General features: G+C 38.2%; 7 non-coding genes across 7 annotated transcripts; all 7 read right to left on the reverse strand.

Annotated features, from left to right (window-relative positions):
* Positions 1 to 1944: 1944 nt before the first annotated feature.
* On the reverse strand, positions 1945 to 2050 carry LOC141669623 (small nucleolar RNA R71). Its single transcript, XR_012553891.1, has one exon. It is a non-coding gene; the product is annotated as a small nucleolar RNA R71 (small nucleolar RNA).
* A 1404-nt stretch (positions 2051 to 3454) lies between these two features.
* On the reverse strand, positions 3455 to 3560 carry LOC141669180 (small nucleolar RNA R71). Its single transcript, XR_012553470.1, has one exon. It is a non-coding gene; the product is annotated as a small nucleolar RNA R71 (small nucleolar RNA).
* Positions 3561 to 4964: 1404 nt separating this feature from the next.
* LOC141669110 (small nucleolar RNA R71) lies at positions 4965 to 5071 on the reverse strand. Its single transcript, XR_012553404.1, has one exon. It is a non-coding gene; the product is annotated as a small nucleolar RNA R71 (small nucleolar RNA).
* A 1404-nt stretch (positions 5072 to 6475) lies between these two features.
* Positions 6476 to 6582, reverse strand: LOC141669005 (small nucleolar RNA R71). The gene has a single exon (XR_012553307.1). It is a non-coding gene; the product is annotated as a small nucleolar RNA R71 (small nucleolar RNA).
* Positions 6583 to 7986: 1404 nt separating this feature from the next.
* On the reverse strand, positions 7987 to 8093 carry LOC141669034 (small nucleolar RNA R71). The gene has a single exon (XR_012553335.1). It is a non-coding gene; the product is annotated as a small nucleolar RNA R71 (small nucleolar RNA).
* Positions 8094 to 9497: 1404 nt separating this feature from the next.
* Positions 9498 to 9604, reverse strand: LOC141669026 (small nucleolar RNA R71). Its single transcript, XR_012553327.1, has one exon. It is a non-coding gene; the product is annotated as a small nucleolar RNA R71 (small nucleolar RNA).
* A 1404-nt stretch (positions 9605 to 11008) lies between these two features.
* Positions 11009 to 11115, reverse strand: LOC141669141 (small nucleolar RNA R71). The gene has a single exon (XR_012553433.1). It is a non-coding gene; the product is annotated as a small nucleolar RNA R71 (small nucleolar RNA).
* Between the last annotated feature and the right edge of the window lie 12493 nt (positions 11116 to 23608).

The following is a 23608-nucleotide window of genomic DNA, read 5'->3' on the forward strand; positions in this document are numbered from 1 at the left end:
AAGTTGAAGAAGATATCTTAGTTGAGAGGGAAAAGAAGCACTTGTTGTAATGGGAGAACCAGAAATGAATCCAAAGGCTTTGATGGACTACTCTCAAACGAAGATCGATGATATTCAGTCTAGCATTGTTCGACCAGCCATATTAGCTAATACCTTTGAGATCAAGTCGAGAACGATTCAGATGATACATAACTTAGTTCAGTTTGGGGGTTCTCCGACAGAAGACCCCAACATGCACATCAGAGATTTTATCGAGATCTGCGACACTTTCAAGTTCAATGTAGTTCCTGAAGATGCTACGGGATAAAGCTAAGTGTTGGTTACATTCTCTACCACCAGTGTTTATCACCAAATAAGAGGATCTCACTCAGAAGTTCTTAACTAAATTCTAACCTATGGCGAAGAATGCTACAATCAGAAACATACTTACTCAATTTGCTCAGCAATTTGGAGAATCTCTATGTGAGGCTTGGGATCGTTATAAGGAGATACTTACTAATCTATGTGATGCTTGAGATGCTTGGGATCCTTATCATGGGATGCCTGAATGGATGATCATTAACTGTTTCTATAATGGATTGGGTGTTACTTCTAGTCCAATGTTTGATGCAGTATCAGGAGGAGCCTTGTAGTCTAAAAGCTACGATGAAGCTTATAAATTAATTGAACTAATAGCTGCTAATGAATACCAGAATCCTACTCAGAAACTATCTCAGGGCAAGGTAGCAGGAATTCTGGAGTAGGATGCAGCTACTGCTATAGCTGCTCAACTTAAGGCTCTGACAATGAAGGTGGATTCTTTGGCTAATTATGGACTAAATCAAATCACTAGTGTCTGTGAACTTTGTGCTGGTGCCCATGAGACTGATTAGTGTGCCATTTCTATTGAATAAACTCAGTTTGTGCGCAACTTTCAGAGGTCGCAGAGCCCTGTACAAGCCACCTATCATCCTAACAACCGCAATCATCCAGACTTTAGCTGGAGCAACACTCAAAATACGGTTAAACGGCCTTATCAGCAGTATCCAGGAAAGCACTTGTGTCATATATTATTCAAACCTCTTTAATCTCTTAGTTTATGTTCTTTAATACAATTCTTAGTTAATCTTAGTTATAATCAACCTCAATTGTTATTCGACTTAGCATTGGATAATATCCATACTATTGTTGCATAAATACATTGATTAAAATTAACCTAAACCAATCCCTGTGGGAACGAACTATAATTTATTCTATATTACTTGTGATCGCGTATACTTGTATGAATTTTAGTGCGTGTTTGGCGACTAACAGGTTTTTGGCGCCGCTGCCGGGGACTATCGGTGTTAATTTTTAGTTTATGTGTTTGTCATCATTGGTCACTAAAGTTCATTGACTCGGACAATGTTACGTATTTGTTTCCTTGTTTTGTTCAGGTACTCTTGCGAGCGTGTATGTATACGCATTCTCGGATTCGTAAGAGAACACTGGATAAAGCTGAGGAAGAAGTTGTAGTCGTTAGAGAGAAAGTTGAAGAAGATATCTTAGTTGAGAGGGAAAAGAAGCACTTGTTGTAATGGGAGAACCAGAAGTGAATCCAAAGGCTTTGATGGACTATCCTCAAACGAAGATCGATGATATTCAGTCTAGCATTGTTCGACCAGCCATCTCAGCTAATACCTTTGAGATCAAGTCGAGCACGATTCAGATGATACAGAACTCAGTTCAGTTTGGGGGTTCTCCGACAGAAGACCCCAACCTGCACATCAGAGATTTTATCGAGATCTGCGACACTTTCAAGTTTAATGTAGTTCCTCAAGATGCTATTAAGTTGAGGCTTTCCCATTCTCTCTACGGGATAAAGCTAAGTGTTGGTTACATTCTCTACCACCAGTGTTTATCACCAAATTGGAGGATTTCGCTCAGAAGTTCTAAACTAAATTCTAACCTATGGCGAAGACTGCTGCAATCAAAACATACTTACTCAATTTGCTCAGCAATTTGGAGAATCTCTATGTGAGGCTTGGGATCGTTATAAGGAGATGCTTAGGAAGTTTCCTCATCATGGGATGCCTAAATGGATGATCATTAACTATTTCTATAATGGATTGGGTGCTACTTCTAGACCAATATTTGATGCATCATCAGGAGGAGCCTTGTAGTCCAAAAGCTATGATGAAGCTTATAAATTAATTGAACTAATGGCTGCAAATGAATACCAGAATCCTACTCAGAAACTATCTCAGGGCAAGGTAGCAGGAATTCTGGAGTAGGATGCAACCTTTGCTATAGTTGCTCAACTTAAGGCTTTGACGATGAAGGTAGATTCTTTGGCTAATTATGGAGTTAATCAAATCACTAGTGTCTGTGACCTTTGTGCTGGTGCCCATGAGACTGATCAGTGTGCCATTTCTAGTGAATAAGCTCAGTTTGTGCGCAACTTTCAGAGGCCGCAGAACCCTGTACCATCCACCTATCATCCTAACAACCGCAATCATCCAGACTTTAGCTGGAACAACACTCAAAATACGGTTAAACGGCCTTATCAGTAGTATCCAGGAAAGCACTTATGTCATATATTATTCAAACCTCTTTAATCTCTTAGTTTATGTTCTTTAATACAATTCTTAGTTAATCTTAGTTATAATCAACCTCAGTTGTTATTCGTCTTAGCATTGGATAATATCCATACTATTGTTGCATAAATACATTGATTGAAATTAACCTAAACCAATCCCTGTGGGAACGAACTATAATTTATTCTACATTACTTGTGATTGCGTACACTTGCATGAATTTTAGTGCGTGTTTAGCGACTAACAAGTTTTTGGCACCGCTTCCGGGGACTATCGGTGTTAATTTTTAGTTTATGTGTTTGTCATCATTGGTCGTTAAAATTCATTGACTCGAACATTGTTACGTATTTGTTTTCTTTTTTTGTTCAGGTACTTTTGCGAGCGTGTATGTATACGCATTCTCGGATTCGTAAGAGAACACTGGATAAAGCTGAGGAAGTAGTTGTAGTCGTTAGAGAGAAAGTTGAAGAAGATATCTTATTTGAGAGGGAAAAGAAGCACTTGTTGTAATGGGAGAACCAGAAGTGAATCCAAAGGCTTTGATGGACTACCCTCAAACGAAGATCGATGATATTCAGTCTAGCATTGTTCGACCAGCCATCTCAGCTAATACCTTTGAGATCAAGTCGAGCACGATTTAGACGATACAGAACTCAGTTCAGTTTGGGGGTTCTCCAACAGAAGACCCCAACCTGCACATCGGAGATTTTATCGAGATCTGCGACACTTTCAAGTTTAATGTAGTTCATCAAGATGCTATTAAGTTGAGGCTTTCCCATTCTCTCTACGGGATAAAGCTAAGTGTTGGTTACATTTTTCTACCACCAGTGTTTAGCACCAAATGGGAGGATCTCGCTCAGAAGTTCTTAACTAAATTCTAACATATGGCGAAGACTGCTACAATCAGAACATACTTACTCAATTTGCTCAGCAATTTGGAGAATCTCTATGTGAGGCTTAGGATCGTTATAAGGAGATGCTTAGGAAGTGTCCTCATCATGGGATGCCTAAATGGATGATCATTAACTGTTTCTATAATGGATTGGGTGCTACTTCTAGACCAATATTTGATGCATCATCAGGAGGAGCCTTGTAGTCCAAAAGCTACGATGAAGCTTATAAATTAATTGAACTAATAGCTACAAATGAATACCAGAATCCTACTCAGAAACTATCTCAGGGCAAGGTAGCAGGAATTCTGGAGTAGGATGCAACCTTTGCTATAGTTGCTCAACTTAAGGCTTTGACGATGAAGGTGGATTCTTTGGCTAATTATGGAGTTAATCAAATCACTAGTGTCTGTGACCTTTGTGCTGGTGCCCATGACACTGATCAGTGTGCCATTTCTAGTGAATAAGCTCAGTTTGTGCGCAACTTTCAGAGGCCGCAGAACCCTGTACCATCCACCTATCATCCTAACAACAGCAATCATCCAGACTTTAGCTGGAACAACACTCAAAATGCGGTTAAACGGCCTTATCAGCAGTATCCAGGAAAGCACTTGTGTCATATATTATTCGAACCTCTTTAATCTCTTAGTTTATGTTCTTTAATACAATTCTTAGTTAATCTTAGTTATAATCAACCTCAATTGCTATTCGTCTTAGCATTGGAATTTTAGTGCGTGTTTATTGCATAAATACATTGATTGAAATTAACCTAAACCAATCCCTGTGGGAACGAACTATAATTTATTCTACATTACTTGTGATTGCGTATACTTGCATGAATTTTAGTGCGTGTTTAGCGACTAACAAGTTTTTGGCACCGCTTCCGGGGACTATCGGTGTTAATTTTTAGTTTATGTGTTTGTCATCATTGGTCGTTAAAATTCATTGACTCGGACATTGTTACGTATTTGTTTTCTTTTTTTGTTCAGGTACTCTTGCGAGCGTGTATGTCTACGCATTCTCGGATTCGTAAGAGAACACTGGATAAAGTTGAGGAAGAAGTTGTAGTCGTTAAAGAGAAAGTTGAAGAATAGATCTTAGTTGAGAGGGAAAAGAAGCACTTATTATAATGGGAGAACCAGAAGTGAATCCGAAGGCTTTGATGGACTACTCTCAAACGAAGAACGATGATATTCAGTGTAGCATTGTTCGACAAGCCATCTCGGCTAATACCTTTGAGATCAAGTCGAGCACAATTCAGATGATACAGAACTCAGTTCAGTTTGGGGGTTCTCCGACAGAAGACCTCAACATGCACATCAGAGATTTCATCGAGATTCGCGACACTTTCAAATTCAATGTAGTTCTTGAAGATGCTATTAAGTTGAGGCTTTTCCCATTCTCTCTACGGGATAAAACTAAGTGTTGGTTACATTCTCTACCACCAGTGTTTATCACCAAATGGAAGGATCTCGCTCAGAAGTTCTTAACTAAATTCTAACCTATGGCGAAGACTGCTGCAATCAGAAACATACTTACTCAATTTGCTCAGCAATTTGGAGAATCTCTATGTGAGGCTTGGGATCGTTATAAGGAGATGCTTAGGAAGTGTCCTCATTATGAGATGCCTGAATGGATGATCATTAACTATTTCTATAATGGATTGGGTGCTACTTCTAGACCAATATTTGATGCAGCATCAGGAGGAGCCTTGTAGTCCAAAAGCTACGATGAAGCTTATAAATTAATTGAAATAATGACTGCAAATGAATACCAGAATCTTACTCAAAAACTATCTCAGGGCAAGGTAGCAGGAATTCTGGAGTAGGATGCAATTGTTGCTATAGTTGCTCAACTTAAGGCTTTGACGATGAAGGTGGATTATTTGGCTAATTATGGAGAAAATTAAATCACTAGTGTCTGTGACCTTTGTGCTGGTGCCCATGAGACTGATCAGTGTGCCATTTCTAGTGAATAAGCTCAGTTTGTGCGCAACTTTCAGAGGTCGCAGAACCCTGTACCAGCCACCTATCATCCTAACAACCACAATCATCCAGACTTTAGCTGGAACAACACTCAAAATGCGGTTAAACGGCCTTATCAGCAGTATACAGGAAAGCACTTGTGTCATATATTATTCAAACCTTTTTAATCTCTTAGTTTATGTTCTTTAATATAATTCTTAGTTAATCTTAGTTATAATCAACCTCAATTGTTATTCAACTTAGCATTGGATAATATCCATACTATTGTTGCATAAATACATTGATTGAAATTAACCTAGACGAATCCCTGTGGGAATGAACTATAATTTATTCTATATTACTTGTGATCGCGTATACTTGCATGAAATTTAGTACGTGTTTAGCGACTAACAGGTTTTTGGCACCGCTGCCAGGGACTATCGGTGTTAATTTTTAGTTTATGTGTTTGTCATCATTGGTCGCTAAAGTTCATTGACTCGGACATTGTTACGTATTTGTTTCCTAGTTTTGTTCAGGTACTCTTGCGAGCGTGTATGTATATGCGTTCTCGGATTAGTAAGAGAGCACTGGATAAAGCTGAGGAAGAAGTTGTAGTCGTTAGAGAAAAAGTTGAAGAAGATATCTTATTTGAGAGGGAAAAGAAGCACTTGTTGTAATGGGAGAACCAGAAGTGAATCCAAAGGCTTTGATGGACTACTCTCAAACGAAGATCGATGATATTCAGTCTAGCATTGTTTGACCAACCATCTCAGCTTATACCTTTGAGATCAAGTCGAGCACGATTTAGATGATACAGAACTCAGTTCAGTTTGGGGGTTCTCCGACAGAAGACCCCAACCTGCACATCAGTGTTTTTATCGAGATCTGCGACACTTTCAAATTTAATGTAGTTCCTGAAGATGCTATTAAGTTGAGGCTTTTCCCATTCTCTCTAAGGGATAAAGCTAAGTGTTGGTTACATTCTCTAACACCAGTGTTTATCACCAAATGGGAGGATCTCGCTCAGAAGTTCTTAACTAAATTCTAACCTATGGCGAAGACTGCTGCAATCAGAAACATACTTACTCAATTTGCTCAGCAATTTGGAGAATCTCTATGTGAGGCTTGGGATCGTTATATGGAGATGCTTAGGAAGTGTCCTCATCATGGGATGCCTGAATGGATGATCATTAACTGTTTCTATAATGGATTGGGTGCTACTTCTAGACCAATATTTGATGCAGCATCAGGAAGAGCCTTGTAGTCCAAAAGCTACGATAAAGCTTATAAATTAATTGAACTAATGGCTGCAAATGAATACCAGAATCCTACTCAGAAACTATCTCAGGGCAAGGTAGCAGGAATTATGGAGTAGGATGTAACCTTTGCTATAGTAGCTCAACTTAAGGCTTTGACGATGAAGGTGGATTCTTTGGCTAATTATGGAGTTAATCAAATCACAAGTGTCTGTGACCTTTGTGCTGGTGCCCATGAGACTGATCAGTGTGCCATTTCTAGTGAATAAGCTCAGTTTGTGCGCAACTTTCAGAGGTCGCAGAACCCTGCACCATCCACCTATCATCCTAACAACCACAATCATCCAGACTTTAGCTGGAACAACACTCAAAATGTGGTTAAACGGCCTTATCAGCAGTATCCAGGAAAGCACTTGTGTCATATATTATTCAAACCTCTTTAATCTCTTAGTTTATGTTCTTTAATACAATTCTTAGTTAATCTTAGTTATAATCAACCTCAATTGTTATTCGTCTTAGCATTGGATAATATCCATACTATTGTTGCATAAATATATTGATTGAAATTAACCTAAACCAATCCCTGTGGGAACGAACTATAATTTATTCTACATTACTTGTGATCGCGTATACTTGCATGAATTTTAGTGCGTGTTTAGCGACTAACAAGTTTTTGGCACCGCTGCTGGGGACTATCGGTGTTAATTTTTAGTTTATGTGTTTGTCATCATTGGTCGTTAAAGTTCATTGACTCGGACATTGTTACGTATTTGTTTTCTTGTTTTGTTCAGGTACTCTTGCGAGCGTGTATGTATACGCATTCTCGGATTCGTAAGAGAACACTGGATAAAGCTGAGGAAGAAGTTGTAGTCATTAGAGAGAAAATTGAAGAATAGATCTTAGTTGAGAGGGAAAAGAAGCACTTGTTGTAATGGGAGAACCAGAAGTGAATCTAAAGGCTTTGATGGACTACTCTCAAATGAAGATCGATGATATTCAGTGTAGCATTGTTCGACAAGCCATCTCAGCTAAAACCTTTGAGATCAAGTCGAGCACAATTCAGATGATACAGAACTCAGTTCAGTTTGGGGGTTCTCCAACATAAGACCCCAACCTGCACATCAGAGATTTTATCGAGATCTGCGACACTTTCAAGTTTAATGTAGTTCCTGAAGATGCTATTAAGTTGAGGCTTTTCCCATTCTCTCTACATGATAAAGCTAAGTGTTGGTTACATTCTCTACCACCAGTGTTTATCACCAAATGGGAGGATCTCGCTCAGAAGTTCTTAACTAAATTCTGACCTATGGCGAAGACTGCTGCAATCAGAAACAAACTTACTCAATTTGCTCAGCAATTTGGAGAATCTCTATGTGAGGCTTGGGATCATTATAAGGAGATGCTTAGGAAGTTTCCTCATCATGGGATGCCTGAATGGATGATCATTAACTGTTTCTATAATGGATTGGGTGCTACTTCTAGACCAATATTTGATGCAGCATCAGGAAGAGCCTTGTAGTCCAAAAGCTACGATGAAGCTTATAAATTAATTGAACTAATGGCTGCAAATGAATACCAGAATCCTACTCAGAAACTATCTCAGGGCAAGGTAGCAGGAATTCTGGAGTAGGATGCAACCTTTGCTATAGTAGCTCAACTTAAGGCTTTGACGATGAAGGTGGATTCTTTGGCTAATTATGGAGTTAATCAAATCACAAGTGTCTGTGACCTTTGTGCTGGTGCCCATGAGACTGATCAGTGTGCCATTTCTAGTGAATAAGCTCAGTTTGTGCGCAACTTTCAGAGGTCGCAGAACCCTGTACCATCCACCTATCATCCTAACAATTGTAATCATCCAGACTTTAGCTGGAACAACACTCAAAATGCGGTTAAACGGCCTTATCAGCAGTATCCAGGAAAGCACTTGTGTCATATATTATTCAAACCTCTTTAATCTCTTAGTTTATGTTCTTTAATACAATTCTTAGTTAATCTTAGTTATAATCAACCTCAATTGTTATTCGTCTTAGCATTGCATAATATCCATACTATTGTTGCATAAATATATTGATTGAAATTAACCTAAACCAATCCCTGTGGGAACGAACTATAATTTATTCTACATTACTTGTGATCGCGTATACTTACATGAATTTTAGTACGTGTTTAGCGACTAACAAGTTTTTGGCACCGCTGCTGGGGACTATCGGTGTTAATTTTTAGTTTATGTGTTTGTCATCATTGGTCGTTAAAGTTCATTGACTCGGACATTGTTACATATTTGTTTTCTTGTTTTGTTCAGGTACTCTTGCGAGCGTGTATGTATACACATTCTCGGATTCGTAAGAGAACACTGGATAAAGCTGAGGAAGAAGTTGTAGTCGTTAGAGAGAAAATTGAAGAATAGATCTTAGTTGAGAGGGAAAAGAAGCACTTGTTGTAATGGGAGAACCAGAAGTGAATCTAAAGGCTTTGATGGACTACTCTCAAATGAAGATCGATGATATTCAGTCTAGCATTGTTCGACAAGCCATCTCAGCTAATACCTTTGAGATCAAGTCGAACACAATTCAGATGATACAGAACTCAGTTCAGTTTGGGGGTTCTCCGACATAAGACCCCAACCTGCACATCAGATATTTTATCGAGATCTGCGACACTTTCAAGTTTAATGTAGTTCCTGAAGATGCTATTAAGTTGAGGCTTTTCCCATTCTCTCTACATGATAAAGCTAAGTGTTGGTTACATTCTCTACCACCAGTGTTTATCACCAAATGGGAGGATCTCGCTCAGAAGTTCTTAACTAAATTCTAACCTATGGAGAAGACTGCTGCAATCAGAAACATACTTACTCAATTTGCTCAGCAATTTGGAGAATCTCTATGTGAGGCTTGGGATCGTTATAAGGAGATGCTTAGGAAGTTTCCTCATCATGGGATGCCTGAATGGATGATCATTAACCGTTTCTATAATGGATTGGGTGCTACTTCTAAACCAATATTTGATGCAGCATCAGGAAGAGCCTTGTAGTCCAAAAGCTACGATGAAGCTTATAAATTAATTGAACTAATGGCTGTAAATTAATACCAGAATCCTACTCAGAAACTATCTCAGGGCAAGGTAGCAGGAATTCTGGAGTAGGATGCAACCTTTGCTATAGTAGCTCAACTTAAGGCTTTGACGATGAAGGTGGATTCTTTGGCTAATTATGGAGTTAATCAAATCACAAGTGTCTGTGACCTTTGTGCTGGTGCCCATGAGACTGATCAGTGTGCCATTTCTAGTGAATAAGCTCAGTTTGTGCGTAACTTTCAGAGGTCGCAGAACCCTGTACCATCCACCTATCATCCTAACAACTGCAATCATCCAGACTTTACATGGAACAACACTCAAAATGCGGTTAAACGGCCTTATCAGCAGTATCCAGGAAAGCACTTGTGTCATATATTATTCAAACCTCTTTAATCTCTTAGTTTATGTTTTTTAATACAATTCTTAGTTAATCTTAGTTATAATCAACCTCAATTGTTATTCGTCTTAGCATTGGATAATATCCATACTATTGTTGCATAAATACATTGATTGAAATTAACCTAAACCAATCCCTGTGGGAACGAACAATAATTTATTCTACATTACTTGTGATCGCGTATACTTGCATGAATTTTAGTGCGTGTTTAGCGACTAACAAGTTTTTGGCACCGCTGCTGGGGACTATCGGTGTTAATTTTTAGTTTATGTGTTTGTCATCATTGGTCGTTAAAGTTCATTGACTCGGACATTGTTACGTATTTGTTTTCTTGTTTTGTTCAGGTACTCTTGCGAGCGTGTATGTGTACGCATTCTCGGATTCGTAAGAGAACACTGGATAAAGCTGAGGAAGAAGTTGTAGTCGTTAGAGAGAAAATTGAAGAATAGATCTTAGTTGAGAGGGAAAAGAAGCACTTGTTGTAATGGGAGAACCAGAAGTGAATCTAAAGGCTTTGATGGACTACTCTCAAATGAAGATCGATGATATTCAGTCTAGCATTGTTCGACAAGCCATCTCAGCTAATACCTTTGAGATCAAGTCGAGCACAATTCAGATGATACAGAACTCAGTTCAGTTTGGGGGTTCTCCGACAGAAGACCCCAACATGCACATCAGAGATTTCATCAAGATTTGCGACACTTTCAAGTTCAATGTAGTTCCTGAAGATGCTATTAAGTTGAGGCTTTTCCCATTCTCTCTACGGGATAAAGCTAAGTGTTGGTTACATTCTCTACCACCAGTGTTTATCACCAAATGGGGGGATCTCGCTCAGAAGTTCTTAACTAAATTCTAACCTATGGCGAACACTACTGCAATCAGAAATATACATACTCAATTTGCTCAGCAAATTGGAGAATCTCTATGTGAGGCTTGGGATCATTATAAGGAGATGCTTAGGAAGTGTCCTCATTATGAGATGCCTGAATGGATGATCATTAACTGTTTCTATAATGGATTGGGTGCTACTTCTAGAACAATGTTTAATGCAGCATCAGGAGGAACCTTGTAGTCCACAAGCTACGATGAAGCTTATAAATTAATTGAACTAATGGCTGCAAATGAATACCAGAATCCTACTCAGAAACTATCTCAGGGCAAGGTAGCAGGAATTCTGGAGTAGGATGCAGCTATTGCTATAGCTGCTCAACTTAAGGCTTTGACGATGAAGTTGGATTCTTTGGCTAATTATGGAGTTAATCAAATCACTAGTGTCTGTGAACTTTGTGCTGGTGCCCATGAGACTGATCAGTGTGCCATTTCTAGCGAATAAGCTCAGTTTGTGCGCAACTTTCAGAGGTCGCAGAACCCTGTACCAGCCACCTATCATCCTAACATCCGCAATCATCCAGACTTTAGCTTGAGGAACACTTAAAATGCGGTTCAACGGCCTTATCAACAGTATCCAAGAAAGCAATACAACCCCCTGGTTTTCAGCAACCGCAATATGCACCAAGGTAACAACTCCAGCTGTAACAGTCTAATGAAAAATCTAAATTGGAAGAGTTGAGGCTCATGTGCAAGAGCTAAGCGGTTTCTATCAAGACCTTGGAACATCAAATTGGAAAAATTACCAATACCTTGTTAAATCGTTAGCCTGGTACACTTCCTAGTGACACTGAAATACTAGGAAAGAGGGAAGCTAAGGAGCAGGTAAAGGCAATTATATTGAGATCTGGGAAGGTTGCAAATCCCGAACACTCTCAAGTGTCGGATGACGAAGCTGTAGCTGAGGAAGAAGTGCAGAAGGATGCTGAAGTGGAACCAAGGAAGACTACTATTAAACACACTCCTCCTGAGGGTAATACAGGGGAGAAACAGATTTATCCTCCACCTCCCTTTCCTAAGAGGCTGCAGAAGAAAAAGGTGGATAAGCAGTTTCAGAAGTTTCTGGAGGTGTTCAAGAAACTTCACATCAACATACCTTTCGCTGAAGCTCTTGAACAGATGCCTAGTTATGCGAAGTTTATGAAAGGTATACTCTCCCGGAAAGTGAAGCTTGATGACTTAGAGACCGTTGCTCTCACGGAGGAATGCAGCGCTGTGCTGCAACAGAAGTTGCCTCCGAAGCTTAAAGATCCTGGAGGCTTCACTATTCCTTGCACCAATAGAAAAGTGTCATTTGACAAATGCTTATGTGACTTGGGAGCTGGTATCAATCTGATGCCTTTGTCGATCTTCAAGAACTTGGACTTATCTGATCCAAAACCTACTTATATGACTTTGCAGTTGGCCGACCGTTCTATTACTTATCCATGAGGCATTGTTGAGGATGTTTTGGTCAAGGTGGATAAACTCATCTTTCCTGCTGATTTTGTAATACTTGATTTAGAGGAGGATAAGAAGATTCCCATAATCTTGGGAAGACCTTTCTCGGTGACTGACCGAACCTTGATAGATGTGCAGAAAGGTGAGCTCACCATGTGAGTGCTTGATCAGGATGTAACTTTTAATGTGTTCAATGCCATGAAGTTACCTACGGAAAATGAGGTGTGCTTAAAGGTAGAGTTGGTTGATTCTGTGGTTACTTCAGAACTTGATCAATTGCTAAGGTTTAATGCCTTAAAAAAATGCCTTGTTGGGGAATTCTGATAGCGGAGATGATGAAGGTGATGAGTAGTTGCAATATTTGAATGCTTCTCCCTGAAAGAGGAAGATGGATATGCCTTTTGAAACTCTTGGAATGGAGGAGCTGAATAAATCTCCCAAGCGCCTCAAGCCAGTAATTGAGGAAGCTCCTACACTTGAGTTTAAACCATTACCTGAACACTTATGGTAAGCTTTTTTAGGTGATGCATCTACTTTGCCTATTATTATTGCATCTGACCTTTCAGGTAGTGATGAGGAAAAACTCTTAAGAATTCTGAGAGAATTTAAATCGGCAATTAGATGGATGATATCAGATATTAAGGGAATCAGCCCTTCTTATTGTATGCATAAAATTATGCTAGAGGAAGGTAGCAAGCCTACTGTTGAGCAACAAAGAAGGCTAAATCCAATCATGAAAGAAGTTGTGAAGAAGGAAATTCTCAAATGGCTGGATGCAAGAATCATCTATCCCATTTCTGACAGTTCTTGGGTGAGTCCAGTTCAGTGTGTACCAAAGAAAGGAGGTATCACCGTTGTTGCTAATGAAAAGAATGAGCTCATTCCTACTCGAACAATCACGGAGTGGAAAGTTTGCATGGATTATAGGAAACTGAACAAAGTCACGAGAAATGATCACTTCCCTATGTCGTTTATTGATTAGATGCTCGATAGGTTGACTGAGCATGAGTACTACTGTCTTTTGGATGGCTATTCGGGCTATAATCATATTTGCATTGCTCCGGAAGATCAGGAAAAGACTACTTTCACTTGTCCATTTGGTACTTTCACCTTTAGAAGAGTTTCTTTTGGTATGTGTGGGGCACCTGCCACATTTCAGAGATGCATTATGGCTATCTTCTCTGACATGATTAGTCAGAATGTGGAGGTGTTCATGGATGATTTCTCTATGTTTGGTGATTCTTTTGATGAGTGCTTGCAGAATCTTGGCGACGTTCTCAAAAGGTGTGTTGAGACCAATCTGGTTCTCAATTGAGAGAAATGTCACTTTATGGTGCGACATGGCATTATTCTTGGTCACAAGTTCTCTAGTAAAATCCTGAGGTGGACAAAGCCAATGTGGGGGTCATTGAAAGTCTTCCCCCACCAATTTCTGTTAAGGGAGTTCACAGTTTTCTTGGTCATACAGGTTTCTATAGGCAATTCATCAGGGACTTCTCATAAATTTCTACACCTTTGTACAATCTCTTGGAGAAGGATGTCCTATTCAACTTTGTTGAACTCCCTGATTGGAATGAACCTTTTGAGATGATGTGCGATGCAAGTGACTATGTAGTTGGAGCAATTCATGGGAAGAGAAAGAACAACATATTTCATGTGGACTACTATGCTAGTAAGACCCTCAATTGTGCTCAACTGAATTATACTACTACTGAGAAAGAACTTCTGGCTATTGTCTACGGTTTTGAGAAACTTTGATCTTATTTGTTTGGGACGAAGGTGATAGTTTTCACTGATCACGCTGCAATTCGATATCTCTTCTCGAAGAAGGACTCGAAGCCTAGATTGATTAGATGGGTTCTTTTGCTTCAGGAGTTTGAATTAGAGATCAAGGACAGAAAAGGTACTAAGAATCAAGTTGCTGATCATCTTTCACATTTGGAAGATCTGTTAGTCGGTAAACACGCGCTAATAATACACGCATGTATACGAGTTCGCAAGTAGTATAAAATCCTTTCTAGTTCATTCCCACATAAACTATATTGGTTAACTAATTAATTCACGCACTTAAGCAACAATGTATGGTTATTTGTTAGATATATTTGATAATGTCATGGCTAATATGTTTTATGTTTAGCTTTCAGATCTTACTTGAACAGGATAAATCAGTACTTAACTGTTGATCAGTACTTATACTGGAAGTCAGAACTTAAGGGATATCAGTACTTATGTTATCAGGAGATAAGCATCAGGAGATAGATATCAGAACTTAAGTGCTGAAGGACGATCAGATAAGGACAGTAGCTGATTGAAGTTAAGAAGATCAAGATAAACATAAGAAGAGATATGCATGAAGAAGGAATTCCGTGAAGAATGGAATACTTGGAATAGAAGATATCTGATTGATATATTTTAGGAAGCAGAATTATATTCCATATCAATTAGCGATTATCTTGTAACTGTGTAGTATATAAACACAGACATAGGGTTTACACTATAAGTGTTATTATTATCGAGAATATTATTTACTGTAACCCTAGCAGCTCTCGTGATATTTTGTTCATCATTGAGAGATAACAGTTCCAGATTGTAACAGAGTTTATTGTTTCAATAAAGTTTGTTTTCTGTTACATAAGTTCTTGAAGTTTGATTTGATTGTAATAAACACTGTATTCACCCCCTCTACAGTGAAAGTGTGACCTAACAAGTGGTATCAGAGCCTTCTGTTAACACACATACAGTTAAAGATCCAAACACAATCATGTCTGACACAGAAACTCCAACTAAGCCTACCAAAACTGAGGAATCATCAAAGACATCAACTCAGAGTCGATATGAGACTATCAGAGTTCCCATATTGAGACCATCTGAATATCCCATATGGAAGGTAAGGATGACCATGTTTCTGGAAGCAACAGATCCAGAATACCTTGATAGAATCAAGGAAGGGCCTCACAAACCTACCAAGCTCGCTGTTGTAGTTGCAGGTGAAGCAGCAATGACCGTACCAAAGGAAAAGAGTGATTACACTGCTGAAGATATAGCATCTATTGCTAAGGATGCCAAGGTACGACACTTATTGCATAGTGCCATTGATAATGTAATGTCAAACAGGGTAACCAACTGCAAGACTGCTAAGGAGATATGGGATGCACTGGAAACAAGGTGTCAAGGAACTGAAACAGTTAAGAAGAACAGGAAGACAATACTCACTCAAGAGTATGAACACTTTGACTCTAGGACTAATGAGTCATTGACTGATGTATATGATAGATTTGTCAAACTCTTGAATGACTTGTCATTAGTAAATAAGGAGTATGATCTTGAAGATACAAACCTTAAATTCCTGTTAGCTCTTCCTGAATGTTGGGATTTGAAGGCAACAACAATAAGAGACAACTACAATCTTGATGAAACAACTCTTGATGAAATCTATGGAATGCTCAAGACTCGTGAACTTGAGATGGAACAAAGAAGCAAGAGGAAAGGAGGAAAGTCAAGGACAATTGCTCTCAAGGCTGAAGAGGAATCCCCCAAACCACCTTCCTCAAAGAAAGACAAGGGTAAAGCTCTTATCATAAAGTCTGATACTGAGTCATCAAGTTCTGAGAGTGATGATGACTCAGATTCTGAAAGCTTGCCTGAAACTGATGCTGATGAGGAGATGATGAAGCTGTGTGCTCTTATGGTGAAAGGAATCACAAAGATTGCATACAGGAAGTTCAGGAAGGGAAAGAAGTTTTCCAGAAAAGGCATAAGTTCTGATAAGAAGAATTTCAGAAGATCTGAAGGAAGAGGAGGAAAGTCTGACAGAGGAGATTACGCTAATGTTAAATGTTATAATTGTGGTGAGAAAGGCCACATATCTCCTGATTGCAAGAAGACCAAGAGTGACAAAGGCAAAGCTCTTGTCACAAAGCAGAAAAGCTGGACAGACACCTCAGACTCTGAAAGTGAGGAGAACTATGCATTGATGGCAAATGCTGATAAATCAAGTTCTGAGAGCAGTTCTGAAGCTGCTGAAACAAAGGTACCTCAGACTACTTATGCTTTTCATACTGATGATATTAATGAGTTGAGAAGATATCTTAAAACCATGTTTGTTAGTTATAGAGATCAAACTTTAACATGTGAAAGATTAACTTCTGAAAATCTTGCTTTTAGGAAAAGAAATGATTTCTTAGAAAAAGAGTTAGTCATGTTCCATCAAACTCAGCAGGATAGAGATGATGCTTTTTATGTTAGGGATGAAGTGCTAAAAATGAATGAATCTCTAAAAACTGAGTTAGAAAAGGAGAGAGAGATTATCAGAACTTGGACTAACTCTGGCAAAACAACTCAAAATTTGCTAAGCAGTGGAAACTGGAAAGAGGGCTTAGGTTATGGAGAAAATAAAAATGAAAAAGGAACTGTAGAAATTAAGCCTGTTGATAAGCAAAAGCCGAAGTTAAAACCTGTTAAGTTTGTAACTGAAAAATCTGAAAATGAGAAATCAGAAGTTAAAAAGGAATTAGCTTCTGACAAACTAAAACAGGAAAAGACAGCTGAAGTTAACATAGGCTTAATGACAAAGAAGCAGCTTAAGCATAAGCTGAAAGATGTTAAGAATACAAACAAGGTAAAATCACCTAGGAAAAACAGGAATGGAAAGGAAGGTGTGAATAAAAGCAATAACTATAAATCTGTTCCTGATTCTCCTAGGAAAGCGTGTCATAACTGTGGAAGTTCTAACCATCTGGCTTCTTTTTGCAGGAAAAATAAGAATATTAACTCCTTATCTTCAAAATCAGGAGTTAAGAGTCAGTCTGTTAGATACAAACCACAAAATCCTTGTTTTCATTGTGGTAGTTTATGGCATTCCATTTATACTTGTAAGGAATATCATAGTTTGTACTATGATTATTATCAAATAAAACCTTCTTTAAAGAAAGTTTCTGTTGTTCCTTCTAGTGTAAGTTCTGATTCAAAGTCTGGTAGTATAAGTTCTGATGAGAAAACTGTTAACATAAAATCTGATGCTAAATCCGCTGCAAATGTTAACAAACCTAAAAAGGCCAAAGGATCCAAGCAAGTCTGGGTCCTTAAAACTAATAATTAGTGGTCTTTTTGATTGCAGGGCAACAGGAAAAATATTTTAGTTCTGGACAGTGGATGTTCAGGACATATGACTGGAAATAAGGCCCTGCTATCAGACTTTGTGGAGAAAGCTGGCCCAAGTGTTTCTTATGGAGATGGCAATATCAATCTTGGGAATGTCATCATTAAAGATGTAGCTCTGGTCTCAGGACTTAAACACAACTTACTGAGTATAAGTCAAATCTGTGACAGAGGTTATCATGTTGATTTCTTTGCAGAACATTGTGAAATAGTTAGTAAATCTAAAGAAAAAATTGTTCTGAAGGGATTCAGGCGTGGTAACATTTATGAAGCTAAGCTTTCAACAAGTTCTGATGGTTCTGCAATCTGTTTAGTGAGTAGAGCCTCAACTGAAGAAAGCTGGAATTGGCACAAGAAACTCTCTCATTTAAACTTCAACAAGATAAATGAACTAATCAAGAAAGATCTTGTGAGAGGACTGCCAAAATCAGTGTTTGTTCCTGATGGTCTTTGTGACTCATGTCAGAAGGCTAAACAAAGAAAATCTTCGTTCAAGAGCAAGACTGAATCATCAATTCTTGAGCCTTATTATCTACTTCATGTTGATCTATTTGGTCCAGTGAATGTCATGTCTATTGCAAAGAAGAAATATGCGTTGGTCATAGTAGATGAGTTCACCAGATACACATGGGTGTATTTCTTGCACACAAAAAGTGAAACTGCATCTATCCTGATTGATCATGTCAAACATCTGGATAAATTGATCAAAGATTCTGTGAAAATTTTGAGGAGTGATAATGGCACTGAATTCAAGAATCTGATAATGGAAGAGTTCTGCAAAAATCATGGAATAAAGCAGGAATTTTCTGCTCCTGGAACTCCACAGCAAAATGGAGTTGTTGAAAGGAAGAATAGAACTCTCTTTGAAGCTGCACGAACAATGCTTGAAGAAGCAAAGCTTCCAACCTATTTCTGGGCTGAAGCTGTGCAGACTGCTTGTTTTACTCAAAATGCAACACTCATTAACAAGCATGGAAAAACACCATATGAGATGGTGAAGAACAAGAAGCCAAATCTCAAATACTTTCATGTATTTGGATGTAAGTGTTTTGTTCTCAAGACTCATCCTGAACAGCTATCCAAGTTTGATCTAAAAGCTGATGAGGGAATCTTTGTTGGATATCCACTTTCTACAAAAGCCTTCAGAGTCTATAATTTGAGAACAAAAGTGGTCATGGAATCTATCAATGTCTCTTTTGATGACAAGAAGATCACTGGACTTGAAGATTGCATTGATCATGATCAGCTGAGATTTGAAAATGAAGATTCATATTCTGATACCTCAAGTCCTGACAGTCTAAGTCCTGATACTGTAAATTCTGATGGATTAAACTCTGATGTTATTGAAACTGTGGTGACTACGTCAAAGGAAGATGCACCAATGCAGGGGGAGCATACTCAAGATATTATCACATCTCAAGAAGCATCAGAACATACATCTGGCTCTTCAAATTCTGATTCGTCAAGTTCTGATAAGCCAAGTACTGAAAATCTAAATACTGAAGGATCCAACTCAGAGAGCATAGTTTCAGGGGGAGCATCAGAAAATGAAACCGAAGACAGCATGAATCATGAGGGAGCATCCAGTTCTAGAGAAAATCTTCCATCTGCAAGGAAGTGGACAAAATCACATACACCTGATTTGATAATTGGAAATCCTGAGGCAGGTGTCAGAACTAGAACAGGTACTTCGAATGAATGTCTTTACAATTCTTTTCTCTCTCAGTCTGAGCCAAAGAAAGTGGAAGAAGCTCTTCAAGATGCTGATTGGGTGCAAGCAATGCAGGAAGAGTTGAATGAATTTGAAAGAAACAAAGTCTGGACCTTAGTGCCAAGACCTAAGAATAGATCGGTTGTTGGTACAAAGTGGGTATTCAGAAACAAAACTGACAGTGATGACATAATTGTAAGGAACAAGGCAAGGCTGGTTGCAAAAGGATATTCTCAACAGGAGGGAATTGACTATGATGAAACATTTGCGCCAGTTGCTAGGTTAGAAGCCATAAGGATAATCATGGCTTATGCTGCTCACAAAAAGTTTACTGTCTTTCAAATGGATGTGAAAAGTGCTTTTCTCAATGGAGAATTAGAAGAGGAAGTATATGTTGAACAACCTCCAGGCTTTGTAGATTCCAAACATCCAGATTATGTCTACAGGCTTGATAAAGCACTTTATGGACTTAAGCAAGCTCCTAGAGCATGGTATGAGACTTTAGCTCAGTTTCTTCTGGAAAGTGGATTCAACAGAGGAACTATTGACAAAACACTGTTCTATCTCAACCATGGCAAGGACTTACTTTTGATCCAGATTTATGTTGATGATATTATTTTTGGGTCTCCAAATGACAAACTTTGCAAAAAGTTTGCCAACCTAATGCAGTCAAGATATCAGATGAGTATGATGGGAGAACTTAGTTATTTTCTGGGCCTTCAAGTCAAGCAGAGTGAAGAAGGAACTTTTATTTGTCAATCTAAGTACACCAGAAACTTGCTGAAGAAATTTGGAATGCAAGACTGTTCAAGTGCATCCACTCCCATGGCCACTGCAACAAAACTGGATAAGGATACTGGTAATTCAGTAGATATTACTGATTACAGAGGTATGATTGGCTCACTTCTCTATCTAACTGCTAGTAGACCAGATATCATGTTTGCTACCTGTCTTTGTGTAAGATTTCAAGCAGATCCAAGAGAACCTCACTTAACAGTTGTAAAAAGAATCTTTAAGTATCTTAAAGGAACAGCTGATCTAGGATTATGGTATCCTAGAGAATCATATTTTAAATTAATAGGTTACTCAGATGCAGATTTTGCAGGTTGCAAAATTGACAGGAAAAGCACAAGTGGAAGCTACCAATCTCTTGGAGGCAGGTTGGTTTCTTGGTATAGCAAGAAACAAAAGTCAATTTCCACATCAACTGCAGAAGCAGAGTATATTGCTGCAGGAAGCTGCTGTGCACAGATTCTCTGGATGAAGAATCAGTTACTGGATTATGGGTTAACATATTTCAAAATCCCTATTTACTGTGATAATCAAAGTGCTATTGCTATGACAGGTAATCCAGTTCAACACTCTATGACAAAGCACATCAGCATCAGGTACCATTTCATCAGGGAACATGTGGATGAAGGTACAGTGGAATTGCATTTTGTTCCCACAGATCAACAAGTAGCAGATATCTTCACAAAACCACTGTGTGAAGCTACCTTTTCAAAATTGGTAAATGAACTTGGAATGATTTCAGGTTCTTTCTCTAAATCTGCTTAAACTTGTTCTATGTTATCAGACTTTATGATCAGTATTTACAGAATTAATCTCTTTGTATATTCTGTGCATTAATTGATAAATGTCTTTAAGTACTGACTGTTGTCTGATATATGTTTCTAAACTCTGATAAGTGATATGTCTGTTTCAGTAACTATTCAATCCTATGAGGATAACTGTGCTAGATACTGACCTACTAGTCTTCAATAAACAAATGATCCCATGAAAGAAGTAATTATTTCTGTGGAAATCTTATGACACAAGCAAATTCTGATACTTGAGTTTAGTTTAGTTTACTTTATTCATCTTATTACTAAGTCCCAAATTAGAATAATGCTACTCATCTGTTTAAGTTCTGATTCTAGTAAAACTGCTGAATGTACTAAGTGCTGATAAACCTCACTTATCAAAAGAAGAAGAACAAGAATCAAAGAATAATATCAGGTACTCCTTTGAGATCTAGAGTAAAAATGTGAATGGGACGACCCAAGTGCATAGCTGGTATTAAGTAAATATGCATTAGAAAAGCAAAATATTTTTCTTGGTGACTTTTCACACTCTATGATTACTGGAGAAATACTCTGATAATAGCATAAATTCTGATAAGCAGTCGTGACTCACTTACACTGAGAAGCCACTGTAAAAGAGAATTTTAAAGATGCATAAAATTAGCACAAAAACAGTTGAGGTGGACTCATGCATGAACTCATTTATCAGTAGGTTTCAGGATAATGACAGCTCTTTAGCAAAATTTTAATTATGACTTATTTCTAAGATGTACTGAAGTAGATCAGACTTTACTCTTTGTCTGTTATTTAGCTTAATGCACACACTAATCACTCCATCTGAATGATGAAAATTTCTGTGGTGGTCTATGTTATTTTAGATAAACAGTCATTGTGTCATTTTTGCACAAATTCTGAGGACAAGTTCTAGTTACACGTTCTGATGTTTAAGTTCTGACGTTCATAACTACGAACTTGTATGAGTATTTACTAAGATGAGCATTCCTTTTTCGAGTTAAGAAATTATGTTCTGATGACTGTTAAGTTCTGGTATAGGTCTAAGTTCTGATTTCTCAGTCTAATCCTTTACTTGGCTTATCTTTGAATGAAATTTAATAACAGTCTCAGTTTGTACTCAAATATGTTGAAGTGGAAGATTAATAGTCACTATTTCTTGTGTCTTGTGCGGTCTAGACCATGATTCCTCTTTCCAATGACTGTTATTCTTTTTCAAAGTCTAGGGAGACGAGGTAGAATTAATTCTACCTGTCAGCATTAAATATCTTTGCGTCTCTTGGCATTCTCTTGCCTATATATGCAACCACTTCACATCAGTCTTTCCATCACATTCTTCTCACACACTTATCCTCCTTCTTCTGTAAAAAAACACAATGGTTCGATACAACATGTTTTTGAACACACAAACCTTCACAATGGAGCTCAGTTGTGCCGAGTGGCAGCAGGAGTGGCATATAACAGCCATTCCTGAGGAGATCTGGGACTCTGTCCCACAGGAGGTGCTGGCTCACCTTCTATTCTTCGAGATGGATTACCATCGCCATCTGGAGCGCCTGGAGGAGGAAAGGCGGGAAGCTATCCGTCAGCAAGAGCGAATCATTCGACTCGCTATCTTGTTTGTCGAAGATAGGAAGAGGAAGATGACTTAATCTCGTCTTCTTCCTGTTCTTCTTCATCCTCAGCTTTGTCAGGCTTCTTAGCTAGGACTAAAGCTGTTGACGTTAGGATTAGAAGCTTAGGGAAAATCTTGTATTGATGTAATTTCTATTTCATATATGTATTGACTTGATATATTAATGAAAACTGTTTTTACTTCAAGATTTTGTCTCTGAGTTATTTTATCTTTTGTTGTTAAATCATGCTTGATATTCTGATGACCATTTAAATTTTGTCTTTATTTAAGTTCTGATTCTTTGTCAGCACTTATTCATCGAAATTATCTCGGTCATTTTTAACATGATTCATTTTCAGAATATTAATGTTGCAGTGAAAAATAATTCAATCAGTGCTAACGGTTTTAATTTTGAATTAAAACTGTGTCTCTTGATAACTGACATGGTTTTTCCTTGAAACAAGGCAACTGGGTAAGTAATCATTCCTGTTTTCTCGAGCCCAGTAACTATCCGTTATTACTGCATGTCTGACAGGTGTCCAACGGTAACATTTTTTTCCAGAGTATAAGAACAACAGAGAGAAGATTTCTTTAATCTTTTATTTTCTTTATACTTTATCTCTCTTCTTACTTTTACTCTCTTTCTCATTCTTTCTCCCGTTGGTTTTTCATACAGACATTATCTCAAACACCTAACAGGCATACTTGAATTTCAATATTTTTTCACATGGCACCAAAGGATTTAATCATTGATGGAGCAAAGTTTGTTCCAAACAACTATGCTGCAATTCTTGATCATGCTGAAGCTCCATCTGAATTGCATTTTGTGCAAGATCTTCTTGCACATAGTGAGGTTGGGTACGCCTTAACTCAGCCTGAATTATTTTCAAGTCAACAAGTTCTGCGGTTCTGGAGGACTGGAGTTTTTGATGATGGTGGTAAATGAGGAACTCCCAGTATTATCTTCCAAGTGGGTGATTCATCCTATGTAGTCACTCCTGGTACAGTACGAAGAGCATTACATCTTCCAGAAGATTGTACCTTCTCTATACCAGAGGAATCAGACCTTCGGGGGTTAATGACTGATTT

Source organism: Apium graveolens, chromosome 6, assembly GCF_009905375.1.
Source record: "Apium graveolens cultivar Ventura chromosome 6, ASM990537v1, whole genome shotgun sequence".
Lineage (NCBI taxonomy): Eukaryota > Viridiplantae > Streptophyta > Magnoliopsida > Apiales > Apiaceae > Apium > Apium graveolens.